This window comes from Equus przewalskii, chromosome 18 (genome assembly GCF_037783145.1).
Source record: "Equus przewalskii isolate Varuska chromosome 18, EquPr2, whole genome shotgun sequence".
In the NCBI taxonomy this organism is placed as follows: Eukaryota; Metazoa; Chordata; class Mammalia; order Perissodactyla; family Equidae; genus Equus; species Equus przewalskii.
This window is the reverse complement of record NC_091848.1, coordinates 43,293,354-43,315,670: the sequence shown is the minus strand read 5'-3', so window position 1 is coordinate 43,315,670 and position 22,317 is coordinate 43,293,354.

The following is a 22,317-nucleotide window of genomic DNA, read 5'->3' as shown; positions in this document are numbered from 1 at the left end:
ATAAAGGAGCCAGAATTAAGGAGCCAGATAAGAAGCGGTCAGATACTAGTACTAGGTTGAGAACAGAAAGATATATATATAAATAAAACAAAGGCGGAGAATTTTTAGAAAGAAGAGGTGGTCATACCAGATGGCCTTCATCATTTCAGTAAAGGAGGAAGTTAAATCAGTTAAAAGGGACATTGATGGGAATGTTCTGCAATTTTCCTTGCAGAGTGCATTCTAGACTATCTATCTGTTAGAGATAAAGTAAGGGTGCCTCGTTGGCAGTAGGGCCAGAATGATTTTGTGGTGAGCCAGGAGTATAACAGTGTTGCGTCTTCCCCCAGGACACACTGTGACTTAGAATCAGGAGAGACATTTGTGATAGGTGACTGAGTTCCAAGCTTGGGCATCCGTACCTTGCATAGAACAGAAGATCAGTGAAGGAAAGTTCAACTAGAACAGTGGCTCGAACAGAGACTAGATTGTGGAGAGCTCTCATTACAATAAGGAGTAGGCTGTGTGCCTGGTTGAGACATCTATGGGGAGCGGGGCAGTGAAAGGCCTTTGTGGTGCTGGAGAATGAAAGAGGTGACAAGCAGCCTGCCTTTCCGACTGCAGCACTTTCCACATAGAGCATCATATTCAATCTTGTCAACTTTAAAGTAGGTACTTTATTCTCATTTTCCATTACAGCAATAGAAATTCAAAAGTTTCTGTGGATTATCGAAGACATATAGCATGTCAGAAGCAGAACTTGGGTCTGAAAACTGCACCTGCCTCTAACTTCCGCTGGAGGTTAAGTGTCTGGAAAGTGCTCAAGCAGGGACCAGAACCTCTGATAGCAGAGCCTGTGCCCTTTCCACATCATCATACCATCTTTCAAAACCATACTCCTAGTCATAGCGAAGTTCCTTCATGAACATTTTTATATGTATGCTCATTTTATTCTCTGGGGGATGCTGTGTGTGTGTGAACATTTTTATTCCCATTATATAGATAAGGAAACTGAGGCTTGGAGAATGTAAGAGACCTAACCAAATAACATAGCTAGTCAGACAGTTAGCACTCTTATACTAGCTTTAACCCTACCACCAGCAATTTTTTTCTTTCGCTAAATATTAGATACCTACATTCTTTTCATCTTTTCCGCTTAAGTGTTTTCACCTCTCTTCCTGCCCTGGTTCATCAGATCCCAGCATCACTGTGTCTGTTTCTCACTTTGCCCCATCAGAGGCAAGACAAGTAGTGACAAAGCCATCATTTGGTCTCCTACCTTAGCTCAGAAGCTACGACTCCCTCTTAGAGATCATCCTCTCCCGTGGAATGAGAAGTGGGATTTGGGATGTCCTTCCTTGCACTATCTCAAATCATATGGAAGTGACACAGTACAATGGAGACCCTTCTAGAAGACTGAGCGCTTGAGTAAAAAAGCTGACTGAGTTAATTTGCGTGTGAAATGGTAGAATGCCTTGGAGAACATGAAGCAGTTAGAAAATGAAAAGCGGAAACAAGAGATGTCTCAGGGAAGAAGAGAAAAGAAAATGGAAAATAGGAAAAGTGGGATAGAGAAACGGAAAGGAAACAAAATTCAGAGCAAAAAAGGGGAGCACGTCACAGGGAAATAAATTGATGAGAACAGCTAAATCATCTTCATCACCTTCATCATCATAAACCCTTAAAATGCAGGCGAAAAAGAACACGTGTTGTCCCCCACCCCTTCATCCTTCTATTCCCTCCTTTAACTTATCAGAGAATTTGTTAGATAAAATGCAACTAAAAATAACAGATAAAGTTTGCTTTTTCTCTCTGACTTTAGGATATTTCTTTATACCCTCATTTCCAGACAATAGGGATGTAACTACATAAGTGGAAATAGTTATTATTTATTTTATCCCTTTTCCTAATCTACCTCAATCTCTCCTTCAGGAACCAGACGAAATGAGAATATGGGAGGAGCAGACCCACTGAAGGTTAGTTGGTGCCATTAGTCACTACATTAATGAGGCCAAGAGATGCCACAGCACAGCCTAGGGGAATAAAATGCCTCAGTAATGGCCAGGATAACACTGGCCATTTCTAGCCTTTGAAAAATATAATGAATCAGAAGCAGCATCTAACGCTCCATTGTACTTTACTCTGTACTCCAACTGTACTTTCAGTAATGAGTAAATAATTTAATGCATTCTTCTTTGCATCTAGGCAGGGAACTGCTTTAAAATAGGAGCAATTCTTCCCCCAAATACACTTGAAGATAATTCGTTTTCCTGGACCTCACAGGGCTCCCTTAGAAAACAAGATTTTGCACCTTCTGCGGTAGGAGACTTAATTGTGAGACGGAGTCTCCCTCTAGTGGACATATGGTTAGTTGCAGATGTGAGTTCTAATCTGCTTTGAGTTGCTAATTCCTTGTGACTAGTGTGTGATTATGGCTAATGAAGTCAGCACCACAGATAATGTCTAATTAACACTCACACACCGTCCATCTCTTGAAAGTCTATACTGCAACAATATATTATGAATGATTTAGCATTTGTGCTTGCTTACTGTAAATATGTAGGTTTGGGGGTTTTCCCCCCTTATTTCTGTAGCTAGACTGTAAAATTTAAGGGTTGAATTTTTATGTCATACTGACCCAAGTTCAGATGGCAATTTTCCGCTTACTGGATTGAAAGCATGAGTTGTACACTTACTAGTTGTATTTCGTTGGGTATGTTAATTAACTTCTCAGAGGCTTGGTTCCTTGATGTTGGGAAATAAAGAAAATAATAGGCTTTCCTAGGCTTGTGAAAATTAAAAAGAAAATATATGTCAATATACACATAAATTTTTTTTTGCATGATAGAACATGATTCTCTAAGCAGTTAATAAATGCTAATTTCATGTTCGTTCTCTGAGCTCCTCTTGTGGCTAGGTCAATGGATTTAACTGGAAACATGTGACTTATAGTAACTGAAACAGTAAGAGTTGAATTTGTCTTAATATTGATAAATTCTACCCAAATGATCAAATATCTATCTGGTATCTTCTCTGAGCAGGCAATAGACTAGGAGCATAGGCTGTAAAACTGACTGAGACAGTATTGCAGGATTCTCCCCTCATGCCCTCCAGGAGCACCGGGAGAAGAGAAAGTTCTGTTTCCCGCCTCTGCCTCGCCTCCTGCTCTGAGGCCTCACTGGCACTGCTCACTGTAATTGCTCAATGGATGTTTATTGAAACAATCTTTAGCCATCTATCTTGGTCTCCACCTTCCCATTTTGTAAAGTACAAAATACATGTACTTTCCGTCCAGGACAGCCTGCCATTAGACACAGGCTGCTTTCTTTACTTCACATCACTTTTTTCCCACTCCCTTCTCTCAGCCCTTTGAAGGCATTGTAATGGTGCTGCTTTCTCACTTTTTACCTTTCATGCTGGAAGCTCAGCATATACTCTATTGCTAACCCATATGTTCTATTATTAATGTTTCTCCCTTTTCCAGTATCTTCTTCCACAACAAAGACCATTACGTATCAACACAGAGAAATAAATATGTGAGATTAAGACTCGCTTGAACCAAGAGAACGGAGTTCATTTTCTTTACTTACCTTGAATAAATAGTACCAAATACAACTAAATCCATGAGAAAGAAACAGAAATCTGTTGATTACTATGTTGCCCCTGGGACTCAGGAGTTTGTAATGTCTGGAGTAATCAAAACCATGGTACACAAGTCTGATATACATTTCATTCCTAGTAACTTTAAGATATAACATGAAGTTACAACATCTTAGAAATGCACCCTGTCTCAATGTGCTGTAAAAGCAAAACAACAAAAACTAAATAAAAATTAAATAAAATGCAGACTCTGACACACATCAGAATAACTCTTTGACCACAAAAGCCTTTAACAAATCAGATAGCTTTCTTCTGAGGATTAAATGTTTGTATCCCCAAAATTTAATGTTGAAAAGCAATGTGATGGTATTAGGAGGTGGGGGTCCTTGGGGAGTAATTAGTTTACAAGGGTGTAGCCCTCATGAATAGGATCAGTGCCCTTATAAAAGAGACCTCAGAGAGCTGTCTCATCCTTTTTTCAACATGTGAGGGCACAGCAAGAAGTCAGCCTTATGAGCCAGAAGTAAGCCCTCACTAGACATTGAACTTGCCAGCACCTTGATCTTGGACTTCCCAGCCTCTGGAACTGTGAGAGAGAAGTGTTTGTGTTGAAGTCACCTAGTCTGTGATACATTTGTTATAGCAGCCTGGATGGACTATGACAGTATTCCTTAGAGCTTCAAATGTGATAATGTGAATTATGGCTCTTCAGGGAAGGTCAAAGCATATATTAATTATTACTTTAATAAATCTCAGAGCCATTTTCATTTTAGACTTCATCTCACTTGAGTTGAATTTTCTCCCTTGCTAACATAAATCTCTCGAGAAATTACATCTAAATGCTGTCGTGCAGATTGATCCAGAAGCTTCATGAGGGCAAGCATGGTGTTACTCTTGAACTCCGAGGCATTTCTAGCACTTATTACAATGCCTACTACACAGCAGGCACATAAGCCATATTTGCTGAATTCAACTGAACTAAGCTGAGTATCTTTCCTTAAAAATATTTTTTAATCCAGTTACAATTGTGTGATTGTGTTAAAAAGCAAGATTCTGAAACAAACCAGTAGAAGCCCCTAGGACTTCAAGATAATTTGAATCTATAAAAGTTACTTTAGTTTAAATGGTGGCTTGTCAGGTGGTGGTGGGGAAAAGAATCGCCTATTGTAATGATTTTCTGTCATTCCCTTTCTAATGTCTTTTTCTCTTCTTGCAGCTCTTTGAGTTCTTATATTTGTTTTTCTTAGTAACATGTAATAACTAAAAGAGAACAATTGAGTCCGACATCCTCTGCCACGGTTAGACTTTCAGCACAGACATGCTTTATATGTGGATCTCGATGAAGACGAAAACGATTCGAGCTCACAGTCACTCTTGATATCCATCTAAGTCTTCAGCTGGCTGTACTTCTGTAGATTGACTATGTGTCAGTTCTGATGTATCTACCTAGTAACCTTGCTTGGCTGGAAACTATTACATTTTCTGGCATTTTATCACTTCACAGATGTCACAAAGTATCATCCTTATTTCCTTCTCACCCTAACAAGGATAAGATTTGGGACTGGGAGAATCAGGGAAGGAGTCAGGCACCCCACAAGAATACCTGCCATGAGAAATTGTGAATGAATTCAAAGATCCGGGCAGGATGAGGGACATTGCTGACATAGAGAAGCCAAGAGCCTAAAGTCTGTCTAAGAGCTATGCCAAGACTCAAGATTCGTACTAACAAGGCAGGATGCGGTGCCCTCCACATGGCAATGAATTTTAAAAGACCTGCTCTAAGCTGGGGTATAGAGAACAGGATTAAGAGGATGGCATCTCGGGTCCATTTTTGACTCATGGGTATATTCTATTGGTTTTCCCACTGATATGCTAATTTTTCTTCTCTGGGTTTTGGCCTCCCAACTTCGTATACTTTCTGTATTTCATGCCTCCCTCCCTCACTCTCTCCCTCCATCATGCAGCAATCACTGTCAGAGTTACTATGCCAATTCCAGCCTCAGGGTGACAGGGGTATGTGCTAATACTTCCATCAGAGACATTCAAATGGCTAGAATAGTCATGAATAAAGAATAATGAGAAGAACTCTTGGAGAATAACTTCTGCTAATTAGAAAAGGAAAGGTATAAATATACAAGAGAGGCACAATTACTTGCTGGGCCATTAACTATGAAAACTTCCATCAGCATCACAGGTGAATATTATGAAACGGAAGAAGGAAAATGGTAGAGTTGCACCAAGGAGAAAAACATTATCCCCTTATTCTATGTCAAAGTCATTGTTATTTACTCTCAGAATTACACAGCGCTTCTAGCCATCTACCTGCAATGGAAATCTTCAATTATCCAAACAGTTCTGATTGTTGGAACTCATGTACTTCATGTGATGGTGATGGAGGTAGATATTAAAGGAGTTTTACCTGTAGTCTACAGCTGAGCCCCTGTATCTAAATGTGATGGGGGCGCGGTGAGCCGAGGAGTCGAAAGAAAGATTTCTTGGACTCTCAAGATCTGGCAGTAGTGCTCTTTTATTTAGAGAACAGTGTGGAATAGCACGGGGACAGGACCCATGGGCAGGAGGAGCTGCTGCTGCCACCGCCGCTGCTGTGAACATGGGTGGAGAGTAAGGCTAAATTTAAGGCACAGGTATGTGAGTTATCTCTTTACAAGACAAAGGAAAGAATATGTAAAAAAAGAGTTGTTAAAATGGTGTCAGTGCTGGTAGGGTTCTGGTTATTGAGTGGTCCTATAACTTTTAGATAAGAATCAAACCGGATTAAGTAAATGGCAGAAGCCACTGCTTAAATATTATCTTCAACTAAAGACAAACGAGGAGGTTGGGGGTGGAGGGGGGGGGTGGTCAGTTACATGAGGTTGCCAGACAGTAAACAACTTAAGTTCTTGCCTTTGGCATTAAGAGTTTCCAGAGATAAGGTCATCCTCGCTTCCTCCTGGTGCAGAGGGAGACAACCCCCACAGATGGAGACTTCCTTACAAATGTAAATGCTTCCCAGCAAAGAGCTAGCAAACTCCCCTCCTCAGAGTTGCTTTTATTAAAAGTAACCAGGCCCCTTCTCATCTGCAGTTTTAGAAGTAACCAGCCTAAAATAACCCTCATCAAGTGGACACATCACATAGAAATTGAAAGTATGAACCTTGAGCTCCGAAGGGAGCTGAAGAAGAAAAAGCAATGTCTGGATGTGTGGCGAGATGACCTGATAAGGCAATACAGTATGAAAAGGAAAGAAGATCCTAAATTGAGGCCTGAGGCACTCCAACATTTAGAAGTTGGGTGGAGACAAAGCAGCCAGCAAAGGAAACTGAGGAGCAGACAGAAAGATGGGAATAAAATCACAAGAACACAGTGCCAGCGAAGCCAAGTGAAGGTAGTGTTCCCAGAAGAGAGGCAAAAGCCACTGTACTGACAGCTGCTCAGAGGTAAAAGGAAATGAGGATTGAAAAGTGTTTCTTGAATTTGGCAACATGTTGGTCGCTGGTCAATTTAGCAAGAAACATGTCACTGGAATGGTGGTAGGTATAAGCCAATTTGCTGAGGGACAAAGAATGGAATGGAGAAAATTGTTCACAATGCAGCTTTAAAATAATGAAAAAAGAACATTTATTAAGAATGAGTGGGAAGTGAGAGAGTGGGGACAGCACTGGCTTTTTGTGAAAGACAATAAAGAGGTAGGATTGTAGCTTGAGGGCATGACTTTGTAGTACCAGGGGTTTGTGTGTCCTTGCCTTGTTAGAGTCTATTTAAATGCTGATGGAAAGAATATAGTGAAAAGGGAAGGAGTGAGGTTGTACGTGTGTACATGTGTGTATGCATGTGTGTGTGTAATAGCTGATGGAATTGTGTCTCTCATAAAAGTGAGGGGTTTAAGATTCAGAAAATTTGGAGAGATGCAACTTTGGAAGGAGAAGAGATATTTCGTCTGTAGTAACTAGAGAGGAGAGAAATAATTTAATTGGCCATGAAAATAATCCATAACCAATCTATAAATGAAAATTTGGGTGAGTTTATTCTGACCTTAAATTTTAGGATTATAACCCGGGAGAGTCTTTCCACAAAGGAACAGAGCACTCCAAAGAAGTGGGGGTACAGAGGGTGGTTATATACCCTCAAAGAGGGTGTTTCACATATGATTGAAATGTCCCCTTTACAATAGTCACAAGGCTGCTCTGTCAGCACAGCGATTGATGGCAACGGCAGATAGGTCTGCTGTCTCAGTGAACTCCACGGGGTGGCAGGTGTGTTGCCTCGGGCTGGGGGGTCACAGATGAGCGCGGCAATCAGTTCCCAGCCTAAAGAAAGATGCTTAATCTTTAAGGAGATGCCAACATTGGGAGGGGGAGAGAAGTTGCACCTTTATCTCAAGGGCCTTTTGCTCTTGCCAGAGGGAATCTCTAAAGCAGATCTACAATGCATGCCCAAAGGCCTCAGTCAGGCCCTTTTGGAAAGACAAGGTCAGGCCGAATTAGGTTTATACCAAATGGCTTCCTCATATATTCCAATATATCCTATTACTTGCCATTTTTATTTGTCATAATTGTAGGTAAGGGCAGATTTGTAGATTAGGTAATGGGAAGGCAGACAAGGAGAATTGTCCCATTTACTAGCTTGTATTTTCTTTATGGAGAAAGCTACTTGGAATAGCACTGTATTTTCCCAGGGATGCACATGCCAATACCTCCAACTTAGGTACCAATGTCATATGAATAAGCAAAATAAACTTATTAGAAATTGTGGGTGGCTGAGATGTGTGGAATTTCACAATTTTGGTTTGAGCACGTTATCAAATGATATAGCACTAAAAAGGGAAATAGAATCAACATTAGGAAATATTTAGTGGCTACACTGCAGTATGGTTATCTGAGCTTTTCCGAATATTTATCTTTCAGCCCAGTCTATCTCCTGAACAGCTTCCCAGCACCGTGTCAGGGTATCTTTCGTTGGTATTGTGAAATGCTATTCTAGTAGGTACCAGTTAACCACACTGCCCCTTGGTTTCAGCAAAATAATAGCATGCAGTGTGTGTGTGCGTATGCGTGTATGTATTTTTTAATCATGTGCTGATATGACAGCAAACAAAATGCCAGCACCTGAAAAATGTAATCATAATGTAATAATTTCTGGTTATAGAAGGTATTCACGGATGGACAAATACCTATTTTTTTCAGGTTTGTTCAATTTTTCCTAACTTGAGATTCCCATCAATTTACTCAAAAAGAACAAAGCCATGTTATTGCTTGTAACGCTTACAGTGTGGACGCAGAGTTAGTCATTGTTAATGTTTTTACATTTTTATTTTGTATGATATTATCTCTTTATATTTATCAGAGAACCAAGGTATTATTCAGAATATCCAATACTTTTATAAATAATACTTCATAATGCAAAAATTGTGATATCATTGAAGATTCAACTTTGAGTGTTGCTTAATGTTTAAAATTCTCTCTAAAGTTGAACATTCAGAGTCAACTCAGGAATAGAAACACTACCCAGGTCTCATGTTTACAGATCATTCTGATGAAGGTGGCAATAGTGATGATGCTAGAGATGCTACTGTTAGTGATGATTATATATACAGTATAAGCTCGAGTAAACACTCTTTCCAAAACATTCTCATTAAAATGATCCATGTGCTGAAGGGCATTCTTCTCTCACATCCAAGCCACAATTTCTAAGCAAAGGAGACAGAAGAGGCAGCTGAAGCCCCTCCCTGTACTCTATAGATTTACAGATATAAAAACATTTTCATGCTGCTGACAAAGGACTATTGCTGCCCCAACAATAAAGAAGAGGGGCATGTTTTCCTAGATCACAAAAACATCTCTTGAAAGATAGCTGCTTTGGTCTTTGATTTAATACGTTATTCTCTAGAAAGGCTGCCCTCTATACCACCAAGAGTGGACTATAGCTTGTCTGTCTTTACCAGGCAAATACAGGGAAAAAGTGACTGGCCAAAAAGTCAGCTAATAGGAGAAATATTTCCAGGAAGAAAAATAACAGGTCAAAACTTAGAATTAGTTCTAAGATAAACAGTGTCAATATCTATACCTATGGAGAAGTAGATTCAGGGTCTAGATACTGTCCTTTTTAGATGATGAAAATAAGAATAATAAATTATCTGCAAAAATGAAATTAAGACATTTGCATAACATTTATACTGGAATCATTAGAAATTTAATGTCCACTGACAAAAGAATGGATAAATAGATTGTGGAATATTCACCCAATGGAATATTATGCACTGCTGAGAAATAAACACAATGGTGAGTGAAAGTCCCAGAGAACTACATATATTTGATCTTACTTTATAAAGCTTAAAAACAATGTAACTTATTATTTCAGCATGTATATACATATATATAAAACATAGCTATTTTATCAAATAGCAAATGAATAGTACATACAAAATTTAGAATAATGGTTATCTTTGAGAAGAGAAAAAGGGATGAGACAGGAAAAGAACATACAGGTAGATGCAAATTTGGGTAATATGCCAGTCCTTGGGCTGGTTATTCATTATAAATTTTGCTTTGTAATTTATAATATATATTTGTGTTTCTATATGTAATGTATATATATATATCTGTATAAACATAAATATGTCTCTATCCATAAATTATTTTTTAAACAAAAACTAAAGCAAAATTACAGTAATTCTCAGCATTAACAGGTAGTATTTATTTAAAATATGAAAACAGAGGCTGGCCCCATGGCTGAGTGGTTAAGTTCGTGCACTCCACTGTAGGTAGCCCAGTGTTTCATTGGTTCGAATCCTGGGCGCGAACATGGCACTGCTCATCAAACCACGCTGAGGCAGCTTCCCACATGCCACAACTAGAAGGACCCACAATGAAGAATATACAACTATGTACCGGGGGGCTTTGGGGAGAAAAAGGAAAGAAATAAAATCTTGAAAAAAAAATATGAAAACAAGGTATGTTTAAAACTCTATAGTCACAATGCTCATTAACTGAGGATTTATTGTGTAGGAAGTAATCAATAAGCACATTACATCTGGAAGGTATCATTTATGCCCCAATCCATGTTTTGTGTCACTCAGTTGACATTTTTTCCTAAATGTCTGTAGTATCCAGTATGCAACACTTAGTACTACAAAAGAAATATGCATTTGGTTGGTTTTTCTGATTAAGGATCAGGTAATCTAGATGTTGACATAAAATATTCCTACCAGTGTATATTACAAACCATTTATGCAGCAATATGACATACTCCACATTGAGCCATCATACTGTTTTGAGACTGTTGACTTTCCTTACTGTTTTCTTAAACAGATAGCATTTTGCTTCCTTACAAATAAAAGTTACGTTAGTGTAGAATACATCCCAATAGTCTAAATTAATAGTTAAGATAGCTGGACTCTGCTGCAGTGTTGTGTCTCAGAAATTCCAGCTACTCCTAATTATACCAAGGGATGCCAACCAAAAGTGCATTTTCAATGCTTCCATCTTCCATCTCTGAAAGACTCATCTCTAAAGTTTTAGGAATTGTTGCTTAAATTCTGCTGAAGGAGTCATGATAATTACCACTGCTTCTGCAGAGTTACAAATCTACTACATCGAGTTCAGCCAAAAGATACATGTCTCAAAATAGTCATTTCTCTTCTATGTAAAACCCTGACCTAATTATCCAGGAAGACTGGATTTTGCTGGTGGCTAGTAGGCACTAGAGAAACAGCCTCAACTCTTTGAGACTTCTAGTGCAGTAGCTGTTAAAAATTTGGGGGTCTTAATGGGTCTTTGAGAATATGCCATGTCTGTCTTCTCAGTTAAGTATTCATACCCACACACCCCAAATGTGTTTTCATTTTCAGGGGCTTATGTATTCCTGAAGTTCATCCATAGACTAAGGATCTATGGACTTATGTTGTTGTGGATTGTATGCTTCATGGCCACATTTTCTTTGGGTCAATATGAGTAATAAGGGTGAGATTAGATTGAATGTTTATCATCACTTGTTTGAATTACAACTATCTTCTCTCTGGTCTCTCTACCCGAGTCCCATCAACCTCTGTTCTCTACACTGCTACAGCAATAAGCTCTTGGCAATGAAGATTTAATCATTTAACACACACGTACCACCATCACTCCCTACTGAAAATTTTTCAAAAGATCTTTAAAACCATTAGGAAAAAAAATTCCTTTGCAAAGCATCCAAGACCCTTGATGAGCCAGCCCCCACCTACCTTTTGCATTTCCTCTTTCATATGCCCATCAGACCCTACGTCCTGTGTGCTCTGCCATGCAATCTCATACTCTTGAGTCCTTGCACATTTGTTCCCTCTGTCTGGAATATCATCCTTTATTCTCATGTATATAATCACTACTTATCTACCTTTTCTAAGACACAGAGTGAGTTTCTCCTCTTTCAGGGAGCCTTCGCTAGTTCTCCCACTGTATGTCAGATGCTCGTTATTTGGCTCCCATATAAACTATGCCATCTCCTATTATAATATTTATCAAATTGCCCTAAGACAGGTAGTCTCCGTCTCTAGGCTGTGAGGTTCTTAACAGTAGGGACTGGATTTTTGTTATTTTATCCACAGTGACTCAAAGGCATGCTAGACACAGTAGAAAAAACAGTGTTTGTGTGGAATGAATAACTGAAAAGAGTAGCTGTCAGGAACAATGTAGTGTAGAGGAAGGAGCACTGGACTGGTTGTCTGAAGACTTTTTTTGGTCTGGGATCTGCTATAATTCACTGCAAACGCTTGAGAAAGTCATTTTCTTTCGGAGTTTTCTTTTTCTTTGTTAAAAAGAGGTGGCTGGACTAGATGCTCTCAAAGGTCCCTTTCAACTCTAAATTCCAATTGTTATAAAGCTTTCTGCTTAGTTTCTCCATCTATTTGAGCTGTACATTATTGTTGTGTTATGTGATTCAAAGAGAGGGAGGAAGAAAAGTTTGAAGAATCACACATACTCAACCAGAAGACACCTGGGACTGCCTGATGGGAACATTGATGATAAGCTTTCTTTTTAGTTACTTTTTCCTGCTGTGAAGCAAAAATAAAAATAAATTTTCATTATATTGTTCTCTGTCCTTTTTTAAATTAGAAGGAAGTAAGCTGAGGAGGGAAATGTAGTGAACCAGCTTACATTCCTCAATTCTTTTTTAAGCAATTATTTAGGTTCCCAAAATGGTATTTCTGATAGAAAATAAAAGAGAAAAGGCATATTTTCAGCATAAAGCTTAAAAATGAGGACAAGAACCTTGTCTGTTTTGCTAACCACCTTCCCCCAGTGCCAGGAACATATTGGCTACCCAGTAAATATTTATCGAATGACAAGTATCTCACCACAATTCTGTTCAAATGGATCAAGGAGACCGCGGTTCAGATGAGATAAGTAATGCAGAAGAATTACATTAATTTGATCTGCAACGTTTCAAAATGCAAGTGTGGATATGGGCTGGAAAGAGTATAAAGAAAGGATTTGCCAAGCTTACCTGCTGCTCTTGAAAACTTTCAGAGTGCCTTTAAAAATAATCAAGGAAAAAAATTCTAATTATTATTTTTAAAAGTACCTATTTACTTATAAGTGACCAATATGTTAACTGTATTTGATTTTAACCTGTTCACTGAAGCAATCACCCTAAATAATTGCTTAGAGCACTGTTTAAAACCTATTTCTGTATAAGATGCTAGCATATTCTTCTTTCAGTAAGGCAGTTACTTGAAACTCCTGATTTACATAAAGGATAAATTAAAGTATAGGTATTTTTATAGGTGCATTTTTGTCCTAGAAAGATATGTTCAAATTACTAACACAAATAATTACTTCAGATTTACAGAGTACTAAATGTTTGAGTGCTTGATAGAATATAAGGATGAATGAATCATTGTCTCTGGCCTCAAACAGCATGAAACCCCGGAAAATAAATGAGAGATATACTCAGAGGATAAGGTGCACCATATGTAATGGCAAATATTACCTTTTTTTAATAGAAGGCTGGATGAGGGGAGAATGGGATCTCTTTTTTGGCATAGCATTCAAAAGATTCATCAGAAAAGAGGTGTGGGGCCAGCTTGTCCTTGAAAGATGGATATAATTTCAGTAAGTGAAAGAGGAGGGCAATGCATTTCTGGTAGAGAGAACCTCATGTCAGAAGTCTAGAATCCAGCCAACATAAAGTGTGCATGAAGGACCAACTCACATACAAGTGACATCACAGAGAAGGAGCTTCAGCAGCAAAGACCAGATCCTAGACCACATTAGAAGCCACAGTAAGAATATTGACCTTTGTTCAGTACTCTGTGAGCCTCCAGTGAGAATGGACTATAGAATGGAGAGACCAGAGCAGGAAACTGAGCCACATTGCTGCTGCACAGCCTAGGTATGAGTCAGGATGGAATGATAGTGGGGGTAGTGGGAAGGGAAGAATGATGAAAGGAAGAAATTTGAGAAGAATCAATCTAACCTAAAGATCTATTTGGAAAAGGACACAAGAAAGAAAGAGTGGTAAAAAATAACCCTGAATCACTGAGAAAAGGATGCTGTCACGGGGAGAAAAGACAGATCAGGAGGCTTTGAAGTGGGGTCGCTAGTAAGATGCTAAAAGTCATTTTGTTCATTTTTTAAATGCTAATTTTCAAAGCTCTGAATTTCAGGTAACAGAGGTCAACCCAAACAAAACAAAACAAAACAAAACAAAACACACTTGGAGGCTGTGCATGTGAGTCCAGGTCAGGGCTGATTATACCAGTTCTTCACAGATTTCTGACAACAAGCTTGTTGTCACAGCCACAGGACCAACAACACGGTGCAACATAAGTATTTGTCTTGCCGAGAAACATATCTAATTGGGGTCCTATCCCCCCTTATAGTTACTACATTTCTCCCTTTCGTCACCAGATTTTTGCTTAAATTAGTTGAAAACATTGTAAGCCCAAATTAATGCATCATAATTCAGCAATTTGAATTAAAGTATAAGCGCAACATTTGAAAGGTAAAATTGTGAATGGATTTTAGAAAATTTTTTTTAGCAAGTGATAGATTACTTGATATAAGTAACTGAGACTGAGTGTCTGGCTGCCGTTAATGATGGCCCAGTTACACCCAGTTAAGTCCATAAAGAAAGTGCTCCTGGGTCCCTTTCCAAAGCAGCCTGAGGCCACAGACAGAGATCTGGTTGCCTCCACCGTTATTGTACCTTCTGAGTCCCCTTGGAAATAATGCTGCTCTTCTCCTCAGTGGAAGGTGCTGGCTTGGCTGCTTCGGGTCCCTCAGACTGCAGGGAGGACCCCATCCTCCTTACCATGGTCAGTGTGTCCAGCGTCCTTCCTGAGCAGTGGGAAATTAATTTCTTTCTTCCCATTCAGTCTGAGGCTGTCAGGAGGAAGCACCCAAATGCTTACTCCCATCTTTAGATTTAGAAAGTACTAAATCAGTTTAATGCTGATTTCCTCCTAAAAAGCAGACAGGTGAATTAGAGAGACATATGAAAAATAGTTATGAGTCACTCATTTATCGTTTCCAGAGATTTTTATCATGGGCTTGCAACATGCCTGTTAAGAACTTAAACCTTTGCTGACTCCATTTAGCTGGCAGTCTGGAAAATGCCAGTTATAAGTATTAATCCCTCCGGAGCTCAGCATGTATTCTTCTTTTCCTCCTTGATAATTCCAGAAATACCATGGAAGGGGTAACAATATCCACAGTAATGAATGTGCCTTGGGAAATCGCTAAACTTTAGAATTCATAAGAAAGCACATCATATCTCAAAATAGATTCTTTTAGCCTCTTTCAGCGATGCTCAAACTCGGGGAATCTCAAAATGTAAGCACTTCTATGGCCAGCTGAGGGCGCAATTGCTCTTCTTTTGCAGATACATCCGTCCTCCTGCCTTTGGTAATGAGGAGCCGCCAAGCCATCCTCAGAGAGTGGGCGCACGCATCAAGATGGGGCCAGGAGGCGGGGAGAGAGTGAGCAGGCAAATCTAAAACCTGCGATACAGAGCAGCCGCAAACAGTTTTGAGAAGTGTGAAAAAATACGGCGTTTCATGCAAAAAGCTCAAGAGCTTCTGCGTGATTAAGTGTATTAGGTTAACAGAACAAACGGTGACTTTTTGCCCCTTTTGTCAACGTGTGGGGGTGGGTTTAATAAACATTTGTTGTCTGTAATTTTTAATACCTACCTAACTTCCACAAATCTGCATCAATTTAAAAAACAAACACACCCTAGAGGGCTGACTGAGTTTCTCAGCCCAATAATACTTTGAAAGGAGCTCTATTGGTTTTTGTAATTAATTTCTCATCTTAGATTAGGTAGAAAAGAATGTGAAAGGAAAATGATAGTGTTTCCTTGGGAGTATATATTTTCTCTCACTTTGAACGTACACCTTGACCGTTCATAATTCATGAAAAGAAAGCTAAGACAGAAACTTTCCAGATCTCATGAAATAACTTCATAATGTAAGACACCTAAAATATTTATTTGCCGGACTCTTTTCCTATAGGAAAGTTGGAGGCTATTTTCAGGGTGTCAGTATTTACCTAGGGTATACATGACTTCCTCTGTTCTCTGATTCAGGTTCAGACTACAATCTGGAGCAGCTTGGGTTTGCTACAAATCACCTCAGCTACTGGAAACTACATATTTCTACAGAGTGCTGACATCTCTTGATTTTTCTCTTTTAACACTTTTTGAAAGTCCATGGTATACCTCTTGAGTCATAAAGCGTACATATAACTGAGTCATACTCTTTCTTCCAAGAGGTTTATCTGTTTCATCTATTTTGTAACCCTCCAGACAAGTCCCTTCACTAAGGTGGTCATGGATCCTAGGGCCCTCTCTTATTTAGGAAAGCAACACTGTCCAAGAAATTCCTGCAAGTCTCAAGGCCCAGAAAGGGGAAAGGTCTATAAAGAGACCAATTCATCAAAGTCATAGATGTGAGACCAGAAGTGAGATTATAGACAATTCGATTTATACTCTAGTGCCAGACTAATCTTCTTAAAGCACAGATCGATTCATTTCACTTCTCTTCACATTATGCATAGCATAAAACCCATTCTCCTTGGCCTAATGTTGGCAGCCCTGCTTGAACTGCCATCAGCCAGCTTTCCAACCTTCTTCCTACTGCTCCCTTGAGCTCCAGTCAAACTGAAGCAAGAGGGTTCCACATTCACATTCCTCCACCCTGACCTTTTGGGCGAGTCTCTCCAGAATTCAACAGGAGTGAAGAGTGACCAGATTTAGTAAAAGCAGTTCACCTCCCCAGCTCCACACATCTATGTGCATCCTTGTTGACCCAAACTAAATACACCTCTGCTGGAAAGTTTCCCCTGATGCGCTCTGAATAATCCATCCTCTTTCTCAACAGGCATCACATCTAGCTTCTCTTCTAACTTAATTCTTTATTTCTACCTCAAAATATAGGTTCTGGACATAAATTTTCTACCAGCCGTAAGCTGATTGAAAGTAGAATCCATATCTGATACATCTTTTTACCCTTTAAAATGTTTAGTACAATGCCCAGCACACACAGGCCCTCAATAAATGTCTACTGAATATAATTAACAAAGAAATTAATTCACACTTTCTGCTAAACCAATGTTCCCTCCTAGAGAGGTATCTGATAAACTTAATGGTGTTGAAGTAATTCTCATCTATATAAAATTAACTACAAATCAACCATCGAAACACAGAGGAGTTGGTACCTTGCTGAAGAATAGTTGTTTAATGCAATGGGTAATTGCTTGTGTGGCTCCCTTGAAAGAAGAAGGTTCAGAATATGAGGGAAAACCTAAAAAGTCCCTTTGCTAGAAAGCCTCAGTCTGCTTTAAAAATTATGGAGAACTTGGGTGAAATCCTTATGGGTGCCCACAAATCCTAGAAGTACTTCAGTCCTCAATCATGGAAGCAGCAATACTTGCCACCTTGAAATTTCTTTTCTCCAGGCCCTTTACTGGCTTTGGATAGTGAGATACAGAGACAGAACTCCAGGGAGGCAAAGAGAGCCTCTGTCACATTTAAGTCGTATATACACATGTGTGTGTGTAGAGTAATACATCTATTTGTAATATTAGTGAGACAGATACATATCTCACTACTATTACACTGCCTACAACATATATTTATGTCAGATATCTATAACGAAGACCAAAGTTTCAGCTATGCAGTAGGATTTGAGATTCAAAACACTCCAACTCTACAATAAGAGACAAGTAAAAAAGTAGATTTTTATTTGGCAATATAGTTGAGTTTTGGAGTTTTTTTCAAGTCTACCTTTAGCACCTTAAGAAAAATTGAGTAAGTGTTTACTCTCGCTCTCTACCCTCTTATTAGCTAGATATATAGTTTTGTGAGTTTCTCTACAACCTTCAAAACAGATGCATATTTGAAAACTAAGAAGCAAATAATTGATCCTGTCCATTCAATAGTTATTTGACACTGTGATGGGTAGAACAGATATGCAAGATATGGCCTCAGCCCTCCTCATTTAGATGGAAAAAAAAATTACCATGAAAACAAATTCATATGCATTTATGCCAATATAAAATTAAAAAATAAATAAATGGCATAAACCAATGTGTATTTAGGAAAGGAAGAACTGGTGATGACTTCAAAGTTTATAAGAAAATTGATTGGGTCAAGTAATCTGAGTCAAGATGGAACTGAGTAAGTGAAGACTGGGTAAAAGTAGCCTATTTATAAAGTATAGGCAACTAAGCAAGGATAAAGTTGAAAATGGCATATTTATTGGATAGTTAGGAAATTGAACTGATACATAGTAAGCATGCATTGAGTATTCACGATGTGGCAGATATTACACTAAAGCATCTGAGTGAGTAGGTTGTAGTAGGGTTACTGGTTCTAGAAGTGTGGCGTCTTTGGGCCAGCAGCAGCAGCAGGACCTAGAAACCTTACAAATGCAAATTCTCAGGTCCCACCCCAATCCTAACACATCAGCAATTCTGTGGTTTGGGCCTAAGAAACTCCATTTCAAAAAGTCTTCCAGGTGATTCTGATGCTGCTAAGCTTGAGAACTCCTGTATTAGAGGGAAGGAGGAAATCACGCTGACCAGGTGGTGTAAGACCTAGAATTCCAAGCAGTAGAATTGCATTCGATGTATTAGAGACAGGAAGCCACAGACAGGTTTTAATAAGACCAGGGGCATCAAGAAAGTGATGTTTATTTAGTTCAGGTCATTCAGAAGAAATATTAACAGAGGCTCAATGTCTGAAAATAATTATTATTGGGATTTCTAAAATCTTTGTAAAGGCTCCCTTAAGTTATAGAGCTTCTGGAAAACAGGAAACAAGTAGAATGAAACAATTCCATCTTTTGAGAAAAACAGGTCACTCTTCCTAAAGAAGTTTAAATAAGATACCTCTCCAATTCCACCTCTCTGACTCTGTGCTCTCTCTGCCTTCTCTAGAGCCTAATTCAGCAGACAGAAGAACTCTACCCTCTACTTAGAGCTATTGGGTAGAATGTCGAGTCTATGAACATTTTTTAGTGTTCTTGATTTTTTCACATCAACTTGAGTTACTGACATGAGGAAAAAGAATGTACATTACACTGCCTGGATTGTATATGTTTTTATTTTAAAATTCAATACTGAAATAAATCCAAATATCACAGCTATTTATTGCAGATATAACTTATCTCTTTATTATATATATAATATATCATATATAATAATATATAATGTTATATAATATATATGCCCATATGGATATATATACTTATAAAGTCTTTTCCCCTTTAAAATGCTCTGAGGAAGGCTGAAACTCTGCATTCAGCTCAGGTGCCAAGTGTACCAGGGCTGGAGAAGTTCCCCTCCTAGAGAGCCACAACGATGGAGTGGTTATTGGTTATTTCAGGTAGGAAGGAAAAGTAAGCTGTAAGATAGCAATAGACAAAGCCTATAATACAATGATAAGCAAGATTTCAGACAGTTAAGTAGGAAACGAGAATTTTAAAAAGCTACAAGCTGAATGTTAGTGCCACAGGAACCAGGTTAAATCAAAGGCATTCACAGAATGATGGATGGTTCCAGCTACACTCCGGTCTGTAGCACTTGACTAATTTCCTTTATCAGCCCAGAACTATTTGGAGAAGCCTCTGCCCCTTGGGAGGGTTTTCTGGCAGATAAAGGAGGTTGACCAGATCCTGAGGGTCTATGGGGCAGGGATTGTCTATTCTCCCGGAGCCTGCATTGTCCGACCCTTCAGTCTAAATTCCCAGTTACAGCTGATCCTCATTATTTGGGGATTCCATTATTTGCAAATTGGCCTACTCGCTACAATTTATTTGTAATCCCCAAATCAATACCCACGGTACTTTCATGGTCATCCCTGGACATGCACAAAAAATTTGAGATGCCGAATGACATGCACCCTCCCAGCTGAGCTGCCTTCTTGATTCAGCTCTCTTACAACAAACAAGTGCCTTTTTTGTGGTCTACTTAGTGCCACTTTTTTCACATTTTTGTTGGTTATTGTGCTGTTTATAATGGCCTCCAAGTGTAGGACGAAGTGCTGTCTCTTATTTTTAAGTGCCAGAAGGCTGTGATAGCCTTATGGAATGTGAGTTAGATAGGCTTCATTCATGCATGAGTTATAGTAAGTTAATGAATCAACGATATATATTCAATAAAATGTCTTTAAATAGAAACACACATACTGTGATTTAGAGCATGTGTGTGAATACTATTGCCTTTTTTGATTTACCAATGAAAAGAAACTTGTAGAATAAATTAAGCTGCAAAATCAGAGAGTTCCCTCACATTAGGAGATAGTGGTGAGGGGGAGGCAGAGTTAATGACGTTCTGCCTCCTGTTGCTGCATCTGCATTAAGGATGCTGAGACAAGAGGACCTTAGGGCTCATTCCATCTACCGAAGATTCAAAGTCCAGGGGATTAAAAGAATGACATAGATAAGTTTACAGGGCTTTGGGCATTTATTTAGTCCACTAGGTCATTTTATATTGGAGTGAAACTCTTAGGATGAAAATAGACTTTTTGAAATGATTAAAGAGGGTGATTTCCTGCTGAAAACTTTCTTCTCGCTGTGTTGCCAGACTATGTCGTCTAGCCTACTCACACCTGACGTGCCTTTGAAATTTTACAGGATGCAAAGTTAACCTACAAGTAATTAGTAAGACAGGAGGAGGGCTTCCTGGCTTTATCAAAGGTGGTGACAGAGTATGGATTCCAGGGTTTAAGAAACAGTGGCTGCTCTCTGAGACGCAAAAAGGGAGCAGAACACTGCGGCTCAGAGGTAATTTACCTCCTAGGAGGCAGAGGTATCGCCCATGGTGGCCCAGTGGGAGTGAGGCCTTTGTGGGGTCCCAGATAAAGGGAAGAGTCACCTCATTAGTCGGACGTGGGGGAGAGACAAAGATATGCCGGAACCACTGCAGAGGTTCCTGGAGTGGAAGGTGGGCTGCCTCCTGGGGCCACCTGGGTTTATTAATAGGGATGTGTCACATCAGAGACTTGGCCACTAGATCTGTTTCAGAACGTAAGCCAGTGTTTTTCAAGTAGTAGCAAAAAGATCAGGATTTGGAGAAAGAAAGTAGTGAAAAGTATCCTTGAGACAGATTTTTTTTTTCAAATCTTGCAGGCTTTCAACAATGACAGAAGAACAACAGAAATGGCAGAAGCGGGTTTTCTGTCTACTCCACAAACTGCTTCTCTATTTGAGGATATTATCATTATGTAGAGGGGACTTCTTCTGGAAATACATTATTGATATTTACAAAATTGCAGGTGTTCTTTCTTTACAGGGAAAGAGATAGAAAAGAACTAAGAAGCCTATATTTGAGAATAAGTTTTAAATTATATTTTACTATCAAAACATCTCTAATTCCAAACCATGAATCTCCTACCCCTTTTAGTTGAAATCTGAATCCTTATAGAAACAGAAACCTACAAATGCACGTGTTCACATAACTGAGGATGTATGCTTTATGCAGGATTTAAAACAGAGATAAATTTAGCCCTCGGGGAACTTGCAGTCTATGATCAATATGATCTCATAATACGGAGATTTTTCCATAAAAATTCAATATCTAACAAAATATATTTTTATATTAATGAGGTCTATCATGATAGGGTTTTTTGACCTATGAGTAAAACAAAAATGAAGTAGTAAGCATTGTCCTTTAACTAGTCAGATGGAGTTGATTTTACACACCATGCCTAATTGGTAGAGTTTTAAAATAAATGTAAATAAATAAAGTAAAAACAATGAATTTCCAAGTCTAGGGGAGCAGGTATGAAAAAGAAAGGAGGCATGAGTGACTGTGAATGTCAAGGGCATGTGAATATCAAGGGCACACAGAGGACAATGAGATAAAATGTGTTGGTTGATACACAGTCCCCTGTTAGGGGTTTTGAAGATGAGGACAAGAAAACTGAGCTTAATACATTAGGCACTATAAACTAGTAGTGACTTTTTAAAAGGATGGAGAGAGTTGCAAGGCTCTATATTCAAAGTGCTGAATAAAAGAGGACATTTTAACTACAGTGTTCAGAATGAGAGAGGGTTTAGATCTTTGGATATAATATATGGATATAAACAGAGACATTGATATAGAGTTACAGGGACTTTGGCCTCATCTGGCCTCAGTGATTCATGTCCCAGATTAAGATACTGGGTCTCAGATGAGTAAATGGCTGGTGGGAGGTCACAAAGCTGGCTAAAGGCAGAGGCAGGACTAGAACCCAAATTTCCTGATTTAAAGACCTGGACTT